The 20,137-nt window shown below is 39.5% G+C and overlaps 1 long non-coding RNA gene across 1 annotated transcript in view; it reads right to left on the bottom strand.

Annotated features, from left to right (window-relative positions):
- LOC106509172 (uncharacterized) overlaps window positions 1-18,340 on the bottom strand; it is a 470,845-nt gene extending 452,505 nt beyond the window's left edge. Inside the window, exon 1 of the long non-coding RNA XR_014821706.1 lies at window positions 18,187-18,340. This is a non-coding gene — a long non-coding RNA (uncharacterized LOC106509172). The remainder of the gene's footprint in view (window positions 1-18,186) is intronic.
- Between the last annotated feature and the right edge of the window lie 1,797 nt (window positions 18,341-20,137).

The raw sequence follows: 20,137 nt of genomic DNA, 5'->3' as shown, positions 1-20,137 counted from the left end.
AGCGGCTGCAGACCACATCCTAAGGCTGTGTTATTCTGTGTTTGCAAAGATAGCACATCTGACAAAGGCACAAAAATTGTGGCTATCCATGTCATTATCCAGGATACATTTGAATTCTTCAGTGACAAGCCTGATGAACTAGGGCTATGAGGAAGACCACCAATTTTGCATACCCTCAGCTTTAAGTATGATTCTATGCTTGGGAAGAAATGTTTATTTACTGTAATTCAAACAGCTTTGTATTCTGAATATCTATTCAGAATTTACTTACAGACTGGTGGAAGGGAAAAATATCCAATAACAATAATATAGAAAATGAATGTAAGAAATAATCATTTCTCTTTTTTGGGCATGTTCACTCTCACTTTAAAATGGGCCAAAATGAGAAGTGTCACTCTAAAAGATGCATGATTTCTAATGAACCTGACTAGGAACCATGAGGTTGGGGGTTCAATCCCTGGCCTTGCTCTGTGGGTTAAGGATCTGGCGTTGAGGTGAGCTGTGGTATAAGTCGCAGACATGGCTCGGATCTGGCGTTGCTGTGGCTGTGGTGTAGGTCAGTGGCTACAGCTCTGATTGGACCCCTAGCCTGAGAACCTCCATATGCCATGATTATGGCCCTAAAAAGACAAAAAAAAATTTTAAAAGTTTAAAAAACTTTTTCTAGAGATCTACCTTTGTCAATGGAAAGAAGCACTTAAGCTATTTTTGTACATGCTTGTGGCAACTTTAAGATACACTTTCAATGGAGCATTCTACTTTTGCCCAAAGACAAGAAGTGGAAGAGTTATATGCTCTGTCATAAATATAGCTCACTGCTGACTCATATACTATGACTGGGACCTTTACCAATAGCTTTAATTATATATATTAATCATTCCGAAATGGATTTGTGGAGGGAGAACTCTTATTCTGTCTGAAAAAAATTCCTATTATATAATAGAATTTCTACAATAACACATTCAATAAGGGTAAATAACAAAAATTATGCTGGCAATTCAAACTCCAATGCCAATATTCATCATAATTATTTAACTAAAACTAATTTATCAGATAAGTCTCTTGCAAATTTTGTTTTCCTAAAGTTGTTGCCATTTTGTTATCCCATAGCCTCACATGGTCCTAAAAAAATTAGAAGGACAGGTTTTGGCTTTGGACTCTTCCTCTTTGCATTTCAAACCTTTCTTTCTCATTTGTAGCCCATACTACTTTTATGAGCTCTTGAATATCTATCCAACTGTCCACTGAGTATAACCTAGATTCTTCATATTCTCCTATCCTCCATATCAGATAAACCTTTAACTTCTATCAACTGCTTTAGGAATCACTTTAAAATCTATTCTCCATTCTGTAACCTCACTGCTCTGTCTCAGTTTAGGCCTTCAGCATCTCTTGTTATGAATTATTACAATTGTTTCCTAGTTATTCTGCCTGCTTAAAGTTTTATTCCCCATGCATCTATTCTGCATATTATTTCCATGTGATGTTATTAAAATGCAGATCTTATAAGGTCAATCCTTTAAAAACTTTAATGTGATTCTATTGTCTCTAAGAAAATGTACAAGCTCTTTGGTGTAGCAGAGAAGGTTCACCACAGCTGGCCACTGGTGTCTTCCCCAACCAACCATCCTGCCCTTCTCCCACATAGTACAGCTGTATGAACTACATGTTATTGTTCAGACTCACACATAGCTAAGGTTACTGGGCCTATTTTCTTGGCCAGTAATTTCCATCTCTGCCTCGTCAAACTACCAAAGTCCTTCCCATAATTCTGATCTCAAATCTTGCATCTTCTTATAAAGTTTGTTCAATTTTTCCACAGTAAGCAGGGGCACACTGTAATTTTTTTTTTTTAATCTAAATTGGGACACGTTGGAGAATGAAAGGGGGGAAGACTGATAATAAACTCTAATGGATGACGGGGCAAGAGTCATAAACCAGGACTTCACTAAGCCAACTGGATTGGATGATCCCTTATCTAAACCTAGGGTTAATTATTCCCTTTTCTCTGTGGTCTTCTTACCTTGCGTCAATCACTACTCCTAGTACTTATTAGATTGTATTGTATTTATTTATTTATATGTCTCTCTTTCCCACAAGGTCCTTGAGGATTCAACATTACACTTTATTCATCTTTGTATACCGGACAATTAACACAGCAAATCTGATCAGGTTATCAATATAGAGTATGTGATATAAGCTCTATAACTGGATTACACAACTGAAGGTACCAAGCTTACTAAAGCTGGTCTGCCAAAAGCATACACCTTACTGAATTTTAGATCCCTGTTAAACCAGCATGAAGGTAAGTTCCATGTATTCACCTCAGGATAATTCTTGGACCTAGATTTAGGAGACAGTGTGAGCAGCCAGAATCAGGAAGGTGTAGACATGTGTGACAAACAATGTAAAAGGCTGGGGAGTGCCCACAAACCACAGATCAAATGGAAGCCAGATTCAGATAAATTAAAAGTTGAGCACTTCCCAGTATGAAAACGAGGTTAAGGTAAAATAGAGGGTCAAGACTCAGAAGGAGTCAAAACAGCCCAATACATGGGACTAATGACAAAGAATCCTGAGAAGTGTGTGTGTGTCAGTAGTTGTGTGTGTGTGTGTGTGTGTGTGTGTGTATATTTCCCAGGTCTATACTTTAATAAAGTCCATACAAATATGTGCAAATGTATACAAATTTTAGTACAAAGCTCTTTTTATGTGTTTATCTAGTTACATCCACGTGTGACAAATATTTTATATTCAATCTATTTGATTAATTTCTATAGAATTTAGGTTTTCTTATATATGAAATTTAAAAATTAGATTATTTCTAGAAATTAGCTAAGCCAAAGACATTGCATGTTCTTTCTGATGAAATAAAAGTTTCTTAATAAGGGTCAGAGTTTTATTTTGATTACTCAAAATCTTGTTGCTCAACTTCTATATCCCCTCCTCAGAGAGAGCTTCTCAAACCTTCACTTAAACTATCCCAGCTGAGCACAAAATGTGCCCAATATAAAAATGCACTCTAGTCTGCAACACTTTATGTTTCAAATTAGATACATTTTAACTATTTCCTCATCAGTCTACAGGGAGGCATGTGAAGTACTTGATGTACGTGATAAAACCAACTCTATTTTATTTCCATCTTGTCACTTCCATTTAAAGTTTTTTGCTTAATTTTCAGTGGTTCATTCTCCAGGAAACGTTAATAACGTTTCCCTTGGTGTTTTGCCTTCTTGAATCTGGGTCTCATCATCTTTTCTCCACCACTGCTGTTTTCTTTGTTATCAGTGAAGCCACCATCTGCTAGGAAAGGAGGGTCCTTTAATGGGACTTGAAATGCTAACAGTGCTGCCTGAGGCAAAAGTCTCAAGTCAGAATTTGGCGCCCAACCATCTTTGCTTTCAGTGCCACTAATGCTACCACCTCCTGTGGATACCCAGCATTCCCTCGGCTTCTCTGTTTATGGACCTCCCTAGTAGTACTATCTTTCCAAGACTGTGTCCATCCTCTTTGTCAAAATCCTCCTTGTCTCTTTCCATTTGAAGCATCTGTCTTCCAGAAATCAATGTGGTGAACAAATCTATGCTCAAGTGTTGCTAACTTATGCCCTGAACCCACAAAATTAACCAAGGAAAAGGGATGAAACTCCAGGGCATAATTTCTGCCCAGAAAAGAATACATTTACTAATTCAACAATTCTGTTGCACCACCTCCCACCCCCACCAAAAATATCACATTAGTGACTGACAATCCTACCTGAATATGACTTGGGCTGGGGTGATGTTACTATTTAGTTTTAATTAATGAGTTGTTGCTTTGTGAAATTATTCTTATATTTAAAAAAAAAATCCTGCTTGGTTCTTTGTTAAGAAAACACAGTAAAATAGGAATGGCATTGCTAAAAACCCAACTTCAGAGATGTTTGGGAAGATGTGACAGTTGAAAATGGGTAACAATCACAGATAAAAGCCTTCAGAGTTAACAGAAGAGAGCTTTCTCTGCCTAGAAGACATATTTCTATCACTCTAATCCAGGTTGGTCTATAAAAGCCCTCCCCTGGCAGCTGCAGTAGGCATTTTATAAATGACATTATTTAGGAGGCATTTTGTAGAGGGCATTCTGCAGGGCACATTGGCAAAAGGTAATTCCTTACTTCCGTGAATTTGTGAATTAGCAGATCGCACTAATGACAGCCATAGCAATAGAATTATACTTAATGAGAAATTCTAAATGCAGGAAAAGAGGCTCTATACTTTAAGCAATTACACAAATACTAAGAATTTTCTTTAATACAAAGAAGTAATCAAACCAACATGGATGAAGACAGAGCAAGGTAGAAAATGAATCATATCAACAAACTCTGCTGTACCAGTTGGACAAAAGAAAGGTAATATTATGATAGATTATTTTTCCTAGAGTGGTGGTTGCAAGCCAACTCACACTCTATATTTCTACTTATATTTGACATATAAGTAGACATACGCTTGTGCTAACTCATAGTATAGGTTATAAAATTTACTTCCATGTATTTATGCTCATCATCCTGTTGTTCTTTTATTATTAGAGTTACAAGTAAAATGTTCTGTTCAAATAAATTAAGGAGAATCCTGAATTGGAATTAAGATCCCACTGGATTCTACTGTAACATCACTGCTTAAAGTACTTTAGAGGCTTCCAATGGCACTTAGCATAAAATCTAACCTTATTCAGTAGCCTGCAAAGTCCCAAGTATCTGATTCCTGCATCCTCCCTAGCCTGAAGTCAGTCACCTCTTGATCATGGTGCTCCAACCATCCTTATCTTTTTTGAATGCCCCTAACACCCAAAGTCCATTCTTTCTTTAAGGCCCTGACCTGTGCTATCCCCTCTGGCAGCCAAGAATTCTCTTCTGTCTGCTCTTATCATGCCTTGCTCCTCCTACAGCTGCATGTCTCAATTTAAGCATAACCTTCTAGGAGAGACCTTCTTAAAATTCTACATTTAAATTGATTTCATCTGTTATCCTATGCTCACCATTACCTAATGAGCATTAATTTCTTTCCTTTATAGCAGATTAAAATTGTACTTTTTTGTCTTTATCTCTATTTAGCAGTGTCTTGCCTGTCTATCCCACTCTAATGATAGCTGCATCAGAGTGGGGATAATGCCTGCCTTGTTCACCACTTTATGTAAGTATCAAGTATGGTGCTGGGTTCTCACAGGCTGCTTGTCTTGGCTGGGGTGGGTTCTATAGAAAGATGATCAAGGAAAACCTCATGTGCCAATTCTTTATTGGGAGAAACCACCCAAGGACAGCAAGATCAAGAGGAAATGAAAGTAAAATAATAAAAAAGGAGAAACAAATGTAAAATCACAGTCTGGGCTCTCCATTTCCAAGCTTGCTACAACCTCACAAGACACATGGCCAATTGTTCAACCCAGAAAGTTGTTTCCAGATGGGCTAAACACAATCATTGTGCCTTGGAATGGTGGATTAGAGGGATAGAGGGAAATGAATTTATATCCTGTCTCTTTTTTCTCACTGATCAATTTCTCCAATAGGCAGTTAGTTAACTACCACCTCTTATACTGCCACACCTGCACTTCCGGGCAACCAGTAGGGAAGCTGGATTGCTTCTGTACACTATGTTGTGGGGCTTCATTTGAGCAATAAAGTGGGAAGAAGAAGGATGTGAATGGGTCTGGTCAAGTCAAGTCTGGGTTCCAGATTTATGCGGCTTCCATTGCAAATGGCCTATCAGTGGTAGTGAGGGAGACTGAGAGAATGGATATTTCCCAGAGATGAGCAATGGCAGCCACAGCCATGGCAACCCAGTTGCAGCAAGAACTCTCTATGACCAAGTGGCCAAGGACCTGGAGAAGGGTGAGGTCAAGGAAATTGAATGAGATGCATAAATGGAACCTGGTTTGGAGCTGGATCTGTGTGTGTTGAATGAAGAAGAAAAGATAGAACATTTTATTGTTGGTAGTAAGCTACTTTAGTAAGTAGATCCACTTGCAGCCTAAATCATTTGAACATTCCTTGTTTAGAAAGAAACTACAGCTGAATACTACCTTTTTAATCATGCTATATTATTACTGCCTCCAGACTGTCAATGGAATAGAGTCTATTCAATATATCCCAATTCAGTCCTTTATTTCCCACTCAAAGTGCCAAGGCCATCATTATCGTCTCAATAGACTTATAGTCCTCCACCCACTCACCATCAGTAACAAATATCACCTGCTTTTGGTATGGTCCATCTTTCAATCTTTCTATTTCTCAACAGATCCATCAGCATCCATTTATGAGAAGGATAGGCAGTACAAAAGAAACAATTGACTAGGTATTAGGGGAGATGGATCCTAATCTTATCTTATTCCGATTTCATGCAAGGAGGTCTTAGGGCAGGCTTAGCCATTGAGCACGCTGGCATTGAATCAGTGGGAAAGGGAAGAAATATGGGAATACGTGGCTTTGAGGATGGAATACTAATCTGGTTCCCAATGAAGGTAGCTACCAGCTTAAATCATAAGTTCCAAATGACATGAAAATTTGGGGTTCAATTTGAGTTATCTCTGTTAGCTAAATGGGGGTGATAAAATGGGTGGAGAACTAGATAACTGATTTTCAAGAGAAAGGAGGGCAATTTACAGTTGGAATTTTTTATCATTTGGTTTAGTTTAGAGAATATTTAAGACCTGAAGCTTGGAGTCTATAAATCTGATACCCACTACCAAATAGTAGGGCCTGCAGACAGAGGAATGGAACCAAAGTTTACTGAGCATCAGCTATGTGCTAGGGCTGTATACATAGAACTGTTCCAATTAAACTTATCTTCACAAAAAACTTATATGTTAGTTTTAATATCTCTGTTTTAGATATGAGTAAGTTGAGGCTTTTAAGGTTAGTCAACTTCCCTGATTGAAGGAAGTCAGATCTGTCTGACTTCAAAGTTTATGCTTTTGCATCACATCAAGCTGACTTAGAGAGAGGTGAGTCCTAGAAAGAGAGGTAAGTCCTGGGGAGAAAGGCCTTTAGACTCTAAATCCAGCATTCTTAAGACCAGAGCTGAGCTCCATTCCCAAAGGGTTTAGGGGCTGGACTCACTCCAGTGCCCTCAGTACATGTCCTGGGACAAAGAATTTCACCCTCACTGCCTCTGCTTCCTCCCTAAAAATGAGGTGCACTCTCTTGCCAGGTGTGCCTAGATATTTTCTGTTTGCGTTGCTGGTATTGCTGTGTGAACTAAAAAATACACTGAAAAACGCCGTGAGTTCCCTATCCTCAAGGAAGTTGCATTCTTCTTAAAGAAGAGAAGAATGTGCATGTAAGTGTTACTAGCAATACCATGTAGGATGTAGTGATTCTTGGGGTGTTTGTTTGAGTGTGAGGTGATAGGATAGAAACAGTTTCCAGAGGATTCATCATGTTAGAAGGGAAATGGGAAAGCAAGAATGAGGTTCTAGTGTACAATGAAGAACATTAAGAAAGTGTGCAGAAGGGGAGGGGCAGGGGGAGCTGAGGCAATCCTTGTCTTTCCTCAAGACCACTGGAATAGTTTCTATAGTCCTGTTAGCACAGACCAAATGTTTGGTTATAAGAAATACCCCGTGCCAAGAAAAATACACAGACATCCACACACAGGAAAATAAATGAGAGGTTACCCTCCCAAATCTCTGTAATCACGTTCCGTTTGGCTTCCTGTCCTATTTCTTAGACTAAAAGAAATATCACCTCCCTTTCCTCATCTCAGGACTTTGTGACCCATTCCTTAATAAAACTTAGCTAGTCTAGTTGTTCTTCATCCCCTAAGATGTTTAACTGGAAGGAAGGGAAGAAGAATGCTAGGATACTGAAAACATAAAGTTTGAACCTTTGGATTTTCTTTGAAGTTAAGGATTCACTTATGTAGAATTTCATTTTCTGTCCTATTTGAAATAAAAACAAAGGAAACCAAAAACTTGTGTCAAAGAGATGGCACACACATGTAGAGACAAATAGCTTAGTCTGAAGCAGAGTGATAGATAATAGCATTCATGGTTGAGCAGACTGTACTTTAAATTACATGCAGACTTCCTGCATAAGCTGGTTTGTCTCTCAATCAGAATTTTCCTATGCATTATCATTCTTGGAGTCTGAACACTTTTACGCTTGGTCTTATCCCAAAGGTAAAGTTTTTTAGAAGTTGAACATAATGTCCTTGGTTACTTCTGAGCTATGCATGGATAATGAAGAAAAATACATTCCTACTTTCACAACAATTAAACTTTTTGTGTATAGATAAATCCAGTCAAATTATAATGCTGAAACTTTCTATGTGTCTAATCCTCAAGGAAAGTAGATCCCTGGGAAAATTCAACCCTTTTCCTTAAGGGTAATGTTATAAGTATAGCCCAAAGGCCCCAGACCTCATCAATCCATGTATATAAATATTTTAATACTAACAATTAAGCCTGATTTTTATTCTATTTGTAGAATATTTAACTACAGATCTTCTCAAATACATTAGAAAGAACAGGAAAAAAGAATCCATTGTCTAAATATACTAAAATTGGGCCAGATTTGCTACAGAAATGTTTCCGGGGGAAAATATAATGGATAAAGTTGAAGCACTGGCATATAATATGGAATGACTGGCCAACGGACACCTACTGTAGAGCACAGGGAACTCTACTAAATATTGTGTGATAATCCATGTAGGAAAAGAATCTCCAAGAGAATTTATATGTGTGTATGTATGACTGAATCACTTTGCTGTACAGCAGAAATCATCACAAGCTTGTAAATCAACTATACTTAAATAAAACTTTTAAAAATGAACAGAAAAAAAAAAAAAAGTTAAAGCACTGTATACCTCTGGCCAGATTTCTCCTCTCTCAGAGGTAATCTTCTCAAAGGTAACTGGCATCCTGCACCCTGAAGCAATCTGCAATCCTCTTCATCCATGCTTTGAAAAATGTTTACCACATATATATGTATATGCATGCCTAAAAATATATTCCAGTGTTTCATGTATTCTAAACATATATGAAAGCAGTGGCATATTGTACTTATCCTCTCGCAATCTGCCTTTTTCACTCAACATTTTGTTTTTGAGAATGATCCGTGTGGATGCAGATAGAAAGTTAAACATTGTTTCAGACAGTAAAAACATCCCAGCCCACTGTGGAAACCTCACTGAGGCCACATAGCCTGCTGCGATGTCCCCGAAAGCCGCCTCACCCTTGGATGCCTTGGTCACCCTTCCTTCAGCAGCTGACCCCAGAGTCTTCCCACATCAAGACTGGTAAAATTGGGACTTGTGGGACCCAACTACTGCCCCTCAGCAGCTAGTTGACCAACCGTTCCACCCTCACCCTCTGTTCCTGAGACCTAGACCTCACTCACATCTCCAGACACCAGTGTCTCTATTCCTCATGGCCCCTGGTGAACCAAGAGTTTTCTGTAACAGGAGAAAAGTTCCTACACTTTTACTGGACTATGAAGAGACCTCTACTTGGGTATTTCTTTCAGGTGTTTCACAATTTGAGTACACCGAGCTGTTGACATCCTACCCCCACCTCAGCAGGAATGTCATCTCTTGAACTGAGTCCACCGGGGCTTCAGGCTCAAGTTTCACCTGGCAAGATGGCCTATCATGCTCCTCCAGGCACTTGGCTGGGTTTCTGGGGGAGTCTTTTTTTCTCTCAAGCACTTGCTGTTTATTTTTATAATAAATCTTTTCAGCTCCTCACTTTCCTCTTTGCTGAAGATGTTTCAAATGTTTTGTCTTTTCATCTTTGAATTTCATATACATTTGTGGGTGCAATATATGCTTGGGCAGGGTAGTTGGGAAGGGGATGAGTACCACTCAATTCTATTCAGCAGAAAAACAAACAAGCAGAAAAACTAAACCTCAGCTCTGGCTCAGCTTAGGACCCAAAGTACCTCAGAATGTATTTGTGATGAGAGGTCCAGTATGCCTGGAATTGGTAAGCAAGGGAAGGCATTAAAAAAGTTGTTACCAATGACCTCATCTTTTATAGCACACTTTCCTTCCATAGAAGAGGTATGTAAGATTAGGGCAGGGAAGACAAGCAGAAATACTGAGAGCCAATCTCTCTAAATTGTTACTGGAAAAAGTTGGTTTTTTTTTTCTTTTTGTCTTTTTAGGGCCACATATGCAGCATTTGGAAGTTCCCAGGATAGGGTTCCAATCAGAAGTGTAGCTGCCAGCCTACAGTAGAGCCATAGCAATGTGGGATCAGAGCTGTGCCTGCAACCCACAGCACTGCTCATGGCCATGCCAGGTCCTTAATCCATTGAGAGAAGCCAGGGATCGAACCTGCATCCTCATGGATACTAGTTGGGTTCATTACTATTGAGCCATAGTGGAAACTCCCTGGAAAAGTTCTTCTGAAGATAATAGATTAAATTTACTTAAGTCCCATGCCATTCTTTTGACAGCCTATCTTACTCCTTGGTTGAAGATGTGTTGGTTGACATAGGAGCACTATTTCAGAGTTCATACTCAAGGGGGGGTTTATATTCATTGGTCAGTTTTTCAAGCATTATCTCTCTTCATTAATACCATATACATTTTAGATTGCCTACTATGTGCAAAGTTCTAAGCTAGACACTCATTACATTATTGCATTAACCTTGGTCTATCTTGAGTTGCAGTCATCTGTTAGTATGTTACTCTCCTAGATGTCTGGGCTTTCTGAAGGCAGGTACTGCATTTTACTCATAGGTACCTAAATATTTGATTCAAATCATAGCTCAATCATTCACTGTGTTGGTTTTGGTGCATTATGTATTGTCTTAAGAAACCTTAGTTATGTGAAACTAATAGAGGGCTATTTACTGTAGAAATCCAGAGTGAGGATTTAATGTCTGTAGAAAAACAAAGTCAGTACTCCGTAACTGTTTTTAGGTCCAAGCATATTAATCAAGGCTTTTGAAGGACAGAAGAAGGATAATAAATATTATTTGAATGGAATTATACAATAAAATGCAAGGAATCTGGTAATAACCACACGGAAATATACATAAAGCCTGGAAAGTGTTTTTAAAGGTACACATCAGCTCCCAATCAACTTCCTCATAATTGCAACTAACACCCTGCTTGTTTCTCAAAGACAAGGATGTACTGAGACCCTCAACTTTTGTATTTGCTAATCTGTACATTGTAAGTACTTAGCACAGAACTGACTCATTGTCTGCATGGGGCAGCACAAGCCAGCATGGGGCCCTGGCTGACTTTAATTTGGAATCCTGAGTGAGCCCCACAGCAGGACACCTGAGCTCCCATCAACTGCCCTTGTCAATCATTTTGCCTTTCCCTCCAGTTCTATTTCAGATAAGACCCCCAAGGAACAACAGGAAATCATGCCATCCTCAGAGGCTGGGCAAGTTCAGCCTCATCCGAAACCCAAGTTGGCCTAACAGCTTCTTGTTTTAAAAATAATTTTTAGGGCTTTGATAGCGTATCTCTCAAGATGCATTTTACCAGGGGATGGCTGTGTATGAACAATTAGCTTACCACAGAAGGGCCTTATTTTTTTAACACAGTAGATTTAATTTATCCTGCAACCAGGAAAATCCAGAAAAGAGAAAGTATTAAAGCAACAGAGAAAATTGGAGCACTGACAATGTACAGAGTCAGCATTTCTTTGGTTGAGCTCAGGCTGTGACAGTCATCTGTCCAGCCCTCTTGTTCATGACCTTTCAAGACTCTTCTGAGTGTCATGACTTTTCGCAACACACACGTCAATAACTATCAAAGTAATGAACTGAAAAGGGAACATGGCCAGGTAGGCAAGTGACATTGAGTGCAAAATGGCCCATTTTACTCAGTGACTTCCTTTCACAAGGTCACTGAAGCCCACACTGTTTGCTTTTCTCTGTTTTTCCTATACCTCAGGTCCTTCTTTTATTTGTCCATTTTCCTTACATGTCACCTTTTTACCTAATAACAAAAACCCACCACCTTAAACACTCCAAATCTTCCAGGCACTTTGTACATGCTTTAGGTAGATCATTCTACTTCCCTCACATATCAGCCCTCTGAACTGGGCATCATTATTCCCATTTTGTGGATGTGGTAACTGAGACAGATGGAGGTAAATGATTTGGTCAGTTATACAGCAAAGGAGTGGCATAAAGATTTCACGGCCTGGAAGTTCCTATTGTGGCTCAGCGGAAATGAACCCGACTAGTATCCATGAGAATGTGGGTTCAATCCCTGGCCTCACTCAGTGGGTTAAGGATCTGGTATTGCCACAAGCTGTGGCATTGTTTGTGGATGTGGCTCAGATCTGGTGGTGTTGTGGCTGTGGTGTAGGCCGGCAACTACAACTCTGATTTGACTCCTAGCCTGGGAAATTTCACATGCTGCAGGTGTAGCCCTAAAAGGGGGGTTGGGGGGGAGAGAGAGATTTCGCAGTCTGATCTGACTCCAGAAATGATACATTCCTCATCAGTACTCTCTATGTAGTTCCCCACTTCTGCACTTTTCTCTTTGAATATTTAGAAGCTAAAAATGGTATTCTTAAATGCTTGTATCAGAGAATATGACTGTCTACATTTTAATTTTTCTTAGAAATTTTGTAATGTGAGAGGGAGGCAAATGCTAGACTCCAGTTTCCTGAAGAAACATTCTCTCCTCCTTTTCCACAAAATAAATCTCATACAAAGGCACCAAACCCAAAATATACAGAATATTAAGCCTTTAGAATTTCAGCATGCAGGGGGACACACGGAGACCAGGAATTGCTCTGTAATCCCAGCTCCTAGTGAGCAACAACATTCGAAAAGAACTTCCCCACAGACAGAAGAATCCTCATTTTATCTCTGGATGAGTCCAGGCACAGGAGAGTTGAATAATGCTGAGCCCTTCTAGAATTCTTTTTCCTAAATTTAATTTTATGACCTCAGTCTGATGGGCAAAATATGTCTTCAGGGCTACCAAGTAGGGGCACCTTCACAGGGACAATGATGTGAACAGCATCTTCCAGAACTGTTTACCAGGTGACCTTGTCCATAGAAGAGTTCTATCAATGGCACCAACAATTTACCAGAAAGATGTTATAGGCCTGTTGCCTTCTCCTTCAACTCTGTGCCTGTGACAAAAGAATTAAAACAAAACAAAACACTGAGACTTCAATGCCTGGAGTGACATGCTTTTCTGATTAATTGGTATACTTCCAACTCATAGTGGAACATTTCTATGATAATTTTGCATAGTTTTCCAGGATTTCAGAGTAAGATCTAGCTCCACCCTTAATAATTTCAGGAATTTATGGTATACATTTTTATATTATTCCCTTTCATCATTCTTTTATACTAATAACTTTGTCTTCATATTTTTAAAAAAGTTATAGGATTGTATACAGTTTAGCCTGCTGAAATCCATATATATTCATATATATTACATTCAATTTTTTTATCTTAAAAGCAGTATATGCTGATATTGAAGAATCCCTGCATCCCTGGGATAAATGCTACTTGATCATGGTGTATGTAGTGTATAAAATATGGCACAAATCATCTATCTACAAAACAGAAACTGATTATGGACATGAAGGGTATATTTGTGTTTGCCATGGGGGAGGTGGAGGGGAGAGAGGAAGGGAGTTTGGGGTTGGTAGATGCAGACTCTTACATTTAGAACGGGTTGGTTGATGGGGTCCTGCTGTAGAACACAGGGAACTGTGTCCCATTTCTTGGGTTAGAACATGATGGAAAATGAAAAAAAAAATGTGTGTATATGGGTGGCTGGGTCACTCTGCTTTACAGCATAAATTGAAGGAACATTGTAAATTAACTGTACTTTAATAAAAAATTTTAAAAGCATTATATGCTAAGAAAGTAGATCCATAAAGTTCTCATCACAAGAAAAAAATTATGTGTGGTGATGGATGTTAAACATCACAGACTTCCTGTGATGATCATTGCACAATATATACATGTATCAAATCATTACATTATACACCTGAAATTACTGTTATATATCAATTATATCCCAATAAAAATAGAGTTTTAAAAATACATAAAAGCAGTATAGTTTTTTATCATATCACAGAAGCAATATATGATCATTATGGGAGTATTAGATACTGCAGATTATCTAAAGAACATCAAAGAGAAAATAGGCCATCAAAGATCATCAAAAAGAAAAGAAAAGAACTATAGCCCCAAACTCAGGCATATACTATCTTGCAGCTTGTTTTTTCAAGGTATCAATGTAGGAAGTACATTGTCCATACTCTTTGGATGTGTCTGTAATATATCTGTTGATTATTTCTGATGTGTCCTTTTTATTCTATTGCTTGTATACACCAAAATGTAATTAACAGTCTACTAATTAGGGGCCTTTCAAACATTTTACAACTTTCACTGTTATACACAGTGTTATGATGAATATCTTTGTAGATTAATCTTCAAAAATTGTAAGCAAACGAGGCTGTCTTTAAAGTATTAAATTTTAAAGTATTAAGAATTCTGATATAACCAAGGTCAACCAGCATACCATCTCTCTCTCTCTCCTACATCCTTAATCTCTAATTGTACTTGACCAAGATTTCTCAACTTCCTCATACTTGAAGACAAAAAATTCAATTCTGGTGATCTCAATGCTTCTAAGTTATTTTATTTTATTTTATTTTATTTTTGTCTTTTTGCCATTTCTAGGACTGCTCCCATGCAGCATATGGAGAATCCCAGGCTAGGGGTCCAATTGGAGCTGCAGCTGCCGGCCTATGCCAGAGCCACAGCAACTCGGGATCCGAGCCGCATCTGCGACCTTCACCACAGCTCACGGCAACGCCAATCCCTAACCCACTGAGCAAGGCCAGGGATCAAACCTGCAACTTCATGGTTCCTAGTCGGATTCGTTAACCACTGAGCCACGACGGGAACTCCTAAGTTATTTTTTAATGATACAGCATTTTACATCTTTACAACTATAAAATCAGGAATGACTCCATCTGCCATAACTAAAGATGAGTTACAGCCATAGTCCATAAAAGGTTGTGTCTATCTCTTTCCAGTTTCCAGAGTAAATAACATGCTGTTGATTTTGGTGAGGCTTAAATGGTAGAAGCCTGTCCAGGACTGCAATGAGTTCTTGCACAGAGTCTACCAGTCCTTGTAGCCTTCTTTGTTAAGAAACTTTATTATTAATAAAATGCTTTTAATTGACTACCTCCTAGCTTTACTTCTATTGAGATGACCTGGGGCTTGGGGCCCCCCAGAGTCTCCTGTAAGCTGAGCTCTATTTTTCCAAGACACCTATTTAAAGATGCTAGCCCTTTGTCAATAGAAGAACTAAAATCAGTGTCAGAAGTTCAAAGTCAACCTCTGATCCCAAAGAGACTGTTGGTCCTGTTAAATCACAACAAAAAGGAGTGTGGTGCTCTCCTGTGTACCAGTCAAGTAAGCCCTTCATAGAATGTTCTAAGAGTGGTCACTGTCACGGTGAATAGTAGTTTGGCTGGTGCTGCTCAGTGGGGTGGTTACTAAGATTTAATCTCTTTCTTGTGGGTATAGCTGATGATTTAAGTTTACATATCTTGAACTATAGCAGACAGAAAGCAACTGAAGTTTTCTACTGGGAAAAAAATATTGGCGTGGTCCTTCTTCTGCCTCTTCACGCTCTCCTTCACCTACTACCCCCTCTCCCTGACACTGAAGCCTGGTTGGCGGGGAGCACCCTCCCCACCATGAAAGGGGAGTTTCTTCTGTAGGGTCTGTCTTTTATATTGTCTCCATATGCCTCTTCTTGAAGTCAAGTGATAAAGTTGCACTTCTGTTTCCAATGGCACCCGTCCAGCCTGGAGTTAGACGGGCAGCTTTGTGAGAGCCCTCTCAACTGGGTCACCAAGTACAGTAGTGCAGCTGGAAAGTGTTTTCTCACCGTGGTGTCCCAAGACTGTGGTTAGGCTCAAATTCCTGTGAATGTGACTAAAAAATGTTTGTGTTTTAGTCACAATCACTAACAAATTATGCTCAGCCCTTCAACACACAGACCAAGAGAGAGCCTGACCCCATTATCAAAACTCAAACCCAGATGGCGAGGAGTCCCTGCCTAATGAGGGCCTTTCAGTCATTTCAAACAAATTTCTTGTCAATCATTCCACATTGCATATGGGGTCTCCTTTCAAAGGCATCAGAGCATTGGAGGACTCGGAGGCCTTCCAGAGCAAAGCAATGCCTTCTTCCTAAAATTAGTGACTCATTTTCCAAGAGTCTAAAGAACATTTCCCCCTTTTCTCTTCTTCCTCCCTCCCCTCCCCAAGCAAAAAAGATTCTGGTTCATCTAAACAAGATGACCATATCAGCTTTAAACCTTGAAATGGAACAGCCAGAATGTCTGAATGACATTCTTGGCTCATGATTCAGAAGGGGGTTGAGGGGGAAAGCAAGCTCAGAGGAGAGGGTGAATATGAAAAAGCTTTATCAAAATGGGCAATGCTTCTGGTAAATAGATTTACCAGAAACTAATTACAGGTTCCTAGTCTCCCTTTGGTTGCAATAAGGAGAAGCACCCCAATGTCTAGAAACTGACAAAAGTACAGGGTATTCCCTTGTATCTCCATATTTCCAGAAGAAATGAAGAACTCTGCTCTGGGACCCAAAAGGCTGGTCCTACGAGCCTGTCTGGATCTGTGTTCATTCCTCTGAGCTTGGCTACTTCTTTCCTCTCAGGGAGCCTCTTTGCTTTGTTCCCTCCCTCCTCATACCCTACAGGCTTCCCTGGCCACACAGGACCAGCACTGATGTTCTCTCTGGCCTCTTGCAGGCCAGGCAGCCATGCTCAGTGGTGGTGGTGGATTCTCTCCTGAGAGGCATCTGCAGCTGTGTGTCCTAGGAAAGGACGGAGCTGATTGCTGTGCATGAAGCAGGAGGAAACCAGCATAAATCTCCATCCTAACTGCCCCAGTGGGAGATGTGCAAAGAAGAGAGTGAGTAACATGGAAGAGCGGGGTACATCGTGAACAGATGGCCAAGACCACGGTGCTGAGGGACAGAGGGGCGCCATGTCGAGAAGTTCTGGAAATTGCTGTTCCTGGGGATTCAAAGAGGGTTTAGAGTCAAACAAAGAAGTCTGATGGGGTGAGGACTGAACTCCATTTTCTGTGCAAGTCTGAGCAAAGAGAAAGATAAACAGAACCTTTCACCGATAGGCATATTTCAGAGTTCAAGTGTGACATGACGGGTCCAAAATAGATTCCACATGATTGGAGCAGATCCAGAAGCCCAGTCCCTGAATAGCAATCAGGGTTGGAAGCTAAGAGCCAGCATCCACTATCATCACATAAAACATGGAAGAAACGGCAAATCCTACACAGCTGTTAGTGAATAAGGACAATCTATACATGGAGCTTTTGTGCTACAGGCACATTTTCTTAAATTACTCAGCTTAGTTGAAATTAAGGGTCTCTTTGACTTTCTCCAGGTCTTTAATGAACACCCAGAACCTTACAACAACTTTCTTTTCATGAATTTTCCTTTCAAAGAAGGAGAGTTATGCTCTTTGCAATACTCAATCCAGGCAGAACTAATCACCCGAGGGCTTCACGCTGGTTTATTTTCATGGAAAGTGTCTCATAACTTGAAACCCATAGGGTCACAAGCATCTCAGAAGATACAGCCAAAAAGCCCAGGAGCCTATGGCTTCATCGTGAGGGATGTTGATAAGTCGGGGCTGGGGCGAGGGGCGGGGGGGGGGGGCTTCTTTTTCAGGAACAGGGTAGGCTATTCTATTGTATAAGTGATACTTCCTGACAATCAGCAGAAAGACCATAGGAGAAAGGAGGAATTGAAGAAGAGAGGGAAGAACAGAGGGAGGAAAAGAAGGGGCAGGGCTATAGGAAAACAAACAGGGGATGGAGTCCATGGACTCACACATTTCCAATTCCCTTTATAGACACATATTCTTCTTTAAAACAGTCATCAGAAAAGCATCATGATCAGGTCTTCCCCATTTGGCTTATGTTTCACATGTTTAAGAAAGCTTTACAACTTTTATCATTCAAGAGGTCAACTACAGGTCCTTCTCCAGTCTAACATGTACCCTAAAGGCCTCCTGTTCTAGAAGCATCTTTGTGAGAGAACATCAGTCCAGGAGTGTCGATCCAAATTCTCTCCACCATTTAGGGGGAATGATACTATTAGAAAAAGTAAGCAGAGTGAGAACATGTGGGGGATCAAATACTTACAGAGGAACTGCTGGGCAGCTTGTTTTACAGCTGCATTCAAACTGGCCGGACAGTCCACATCCTGCCTCCAACCAAAATGACAGATGAGACAAGTGAATTTTTCCCTCTGTTGATAGTTTCTTCATTATTTCAGCATCTGAAATGCAATGACTCTGAACCTTGGCACAACATGGACTGTTTGTGTTTCCAGTTATTTCTCTTGGTTATATTAACAGGAATTGTTTTTCAGTAACTAAGCAATAGATCAAACTGCAGATCAGCAGTTCAGAATTCCTACAGGTTATCATTTAAGAGGAGTGAAAAATGTATGGGAAAAAGTGTTCTCTCCTCATATTATGGTATGACTAATCTAAGTCTTCACAACACAAAGAAATGGTACTTCCAAAAATTTTTTGGTCACTTTGGAGCTTTGCTTTTTTCACCTCTATATTTTGGAGTGTATGCAAGCATGACAGTATATTTGTTTAAATGCAGGCCTGTAGTGGCCTGCTGAGTTTAATTACTAAGGTTACAAACAAATAAAGCTTTAGTGTATTGCAAAGTATTAATTCATGTTTTTCACAAAAAGCATGAAATTACATAATCATAAAGCTTAGAGATTAAAGCAAACTTTATGGATCATGCCTTCACAGAAATAGGTATTATTATTTATATATTTGATAAAGCACCTGAACTTCAAAAAGGGAAAACTGTCATGCCCCATCTCACCAGCTAATAAAAAAGTACTCTGGGGATTAGAACTCCTGTCTTCTAATATAATTCTTCGTGTACAATGATAATCCAATCAGCCTTAAGTCTATAGAGATAAAAAGCAAACTAGTGATTCCCAGGGACTAGGGGAAGGGGGATAGGGAGTGACTGAGTCCTTTTGGAGAATGAGTGGTGATAATTTTTATAATATCATAAATGTGCAAAATGCTACTTTAAAATAGTTAAAATGGTGAATTTCACATTGTGTGAATTTTACCACAAAAAATTAATAATAACATATATATTACCTTTGACTACAAGAAGTCAAGAATAAGATTGTGCTATTAACTGCCCACTTTTCTATCTCCTCTACTTCCAATAAAGCCCTTTGAGGTCAGGGGATGTGCCTTATGAGACTATTTGTCTTCCATTACCCAGCACATGCCTCATAATTATATTGAAACTGACTCCCCTCCAAAAAAAATTTCAATAAGCCTTTGAATCATCTCAAATAGCAAGTTTTTTATTAATTTAATTCATAACATTATCTGAAATTTCATCTACCTGCTTTACTCCACCATTGAGTCATATGACTACTTTTTTTTAATATAATGATTTTTATTTTTTTCCATTATATCTGGTTTACAGTGTTCTGTCAGTTTTCTACGGCACAAATGAAACTTTCCACAGAAAAGAAAATCATGGACTTGGAGAACAGACTTGTGGTTGCCAAGGGGGAGGAGGAGGGAGTGGGATGGATTGGGAGTTTGGGGTTAAGAGATGCAGACTATTGCCTTTGGAATGGATTAGCAACGCAAGCCTTCTGTGTAGCACTGGGGCCTATGTCTAGTCACTTATGATGGAGGCTGATATAAGACTATTTGAATCCTGAGTGGACCCAGTTAACCTCCTAGAGGCTAAAAAAATTATAGCCCATGGCATGCCCAGTGCTTTCTAGCATAGCACCATGCTAATAGTCAATAGTCGTTAAATATTTCTGTATGGGGTGAGGAATGAATCACCTAAGATTTCCCAGGAGCTGGAAGGGATGATCCCACACAGGAAAAGAAATTTCAACCTGTCCATACTGCTGTTAACACATCGTTTTTGTTACTATTTGAAGACCCTTACCACTTTTAATTCATCAAGATCAGGTTCAAAGACAGCCCTTAGGCATTGCACCAACCTAGACAGCTTAACACTTACTCCTCAACCAGAGAAATGAAGTAGCCAAAGCTTATCCCTGTATATTAACACCTTC

The sequence above is a fragment of the Sus scrofa genome, chromosome 1, assembly GCF_054392235.1.
Source record: "Sus scrofa isolate SSC_HxYL_T2T_F1_AM1 chromosome 1, Sscrofa_HxYL_maternal_Yorkshire_Landrace_v2.0, whole genome shotgun sequence".
Lineage (NCBI taxonomy): Eukaryota > Metazoa > Chordata > Mammalia > Artiodactyla > Suidae > Sus > Sus scrofa.
This window is presented reverse-complemented; position numbering and strand designations above follow the sequence as displayed.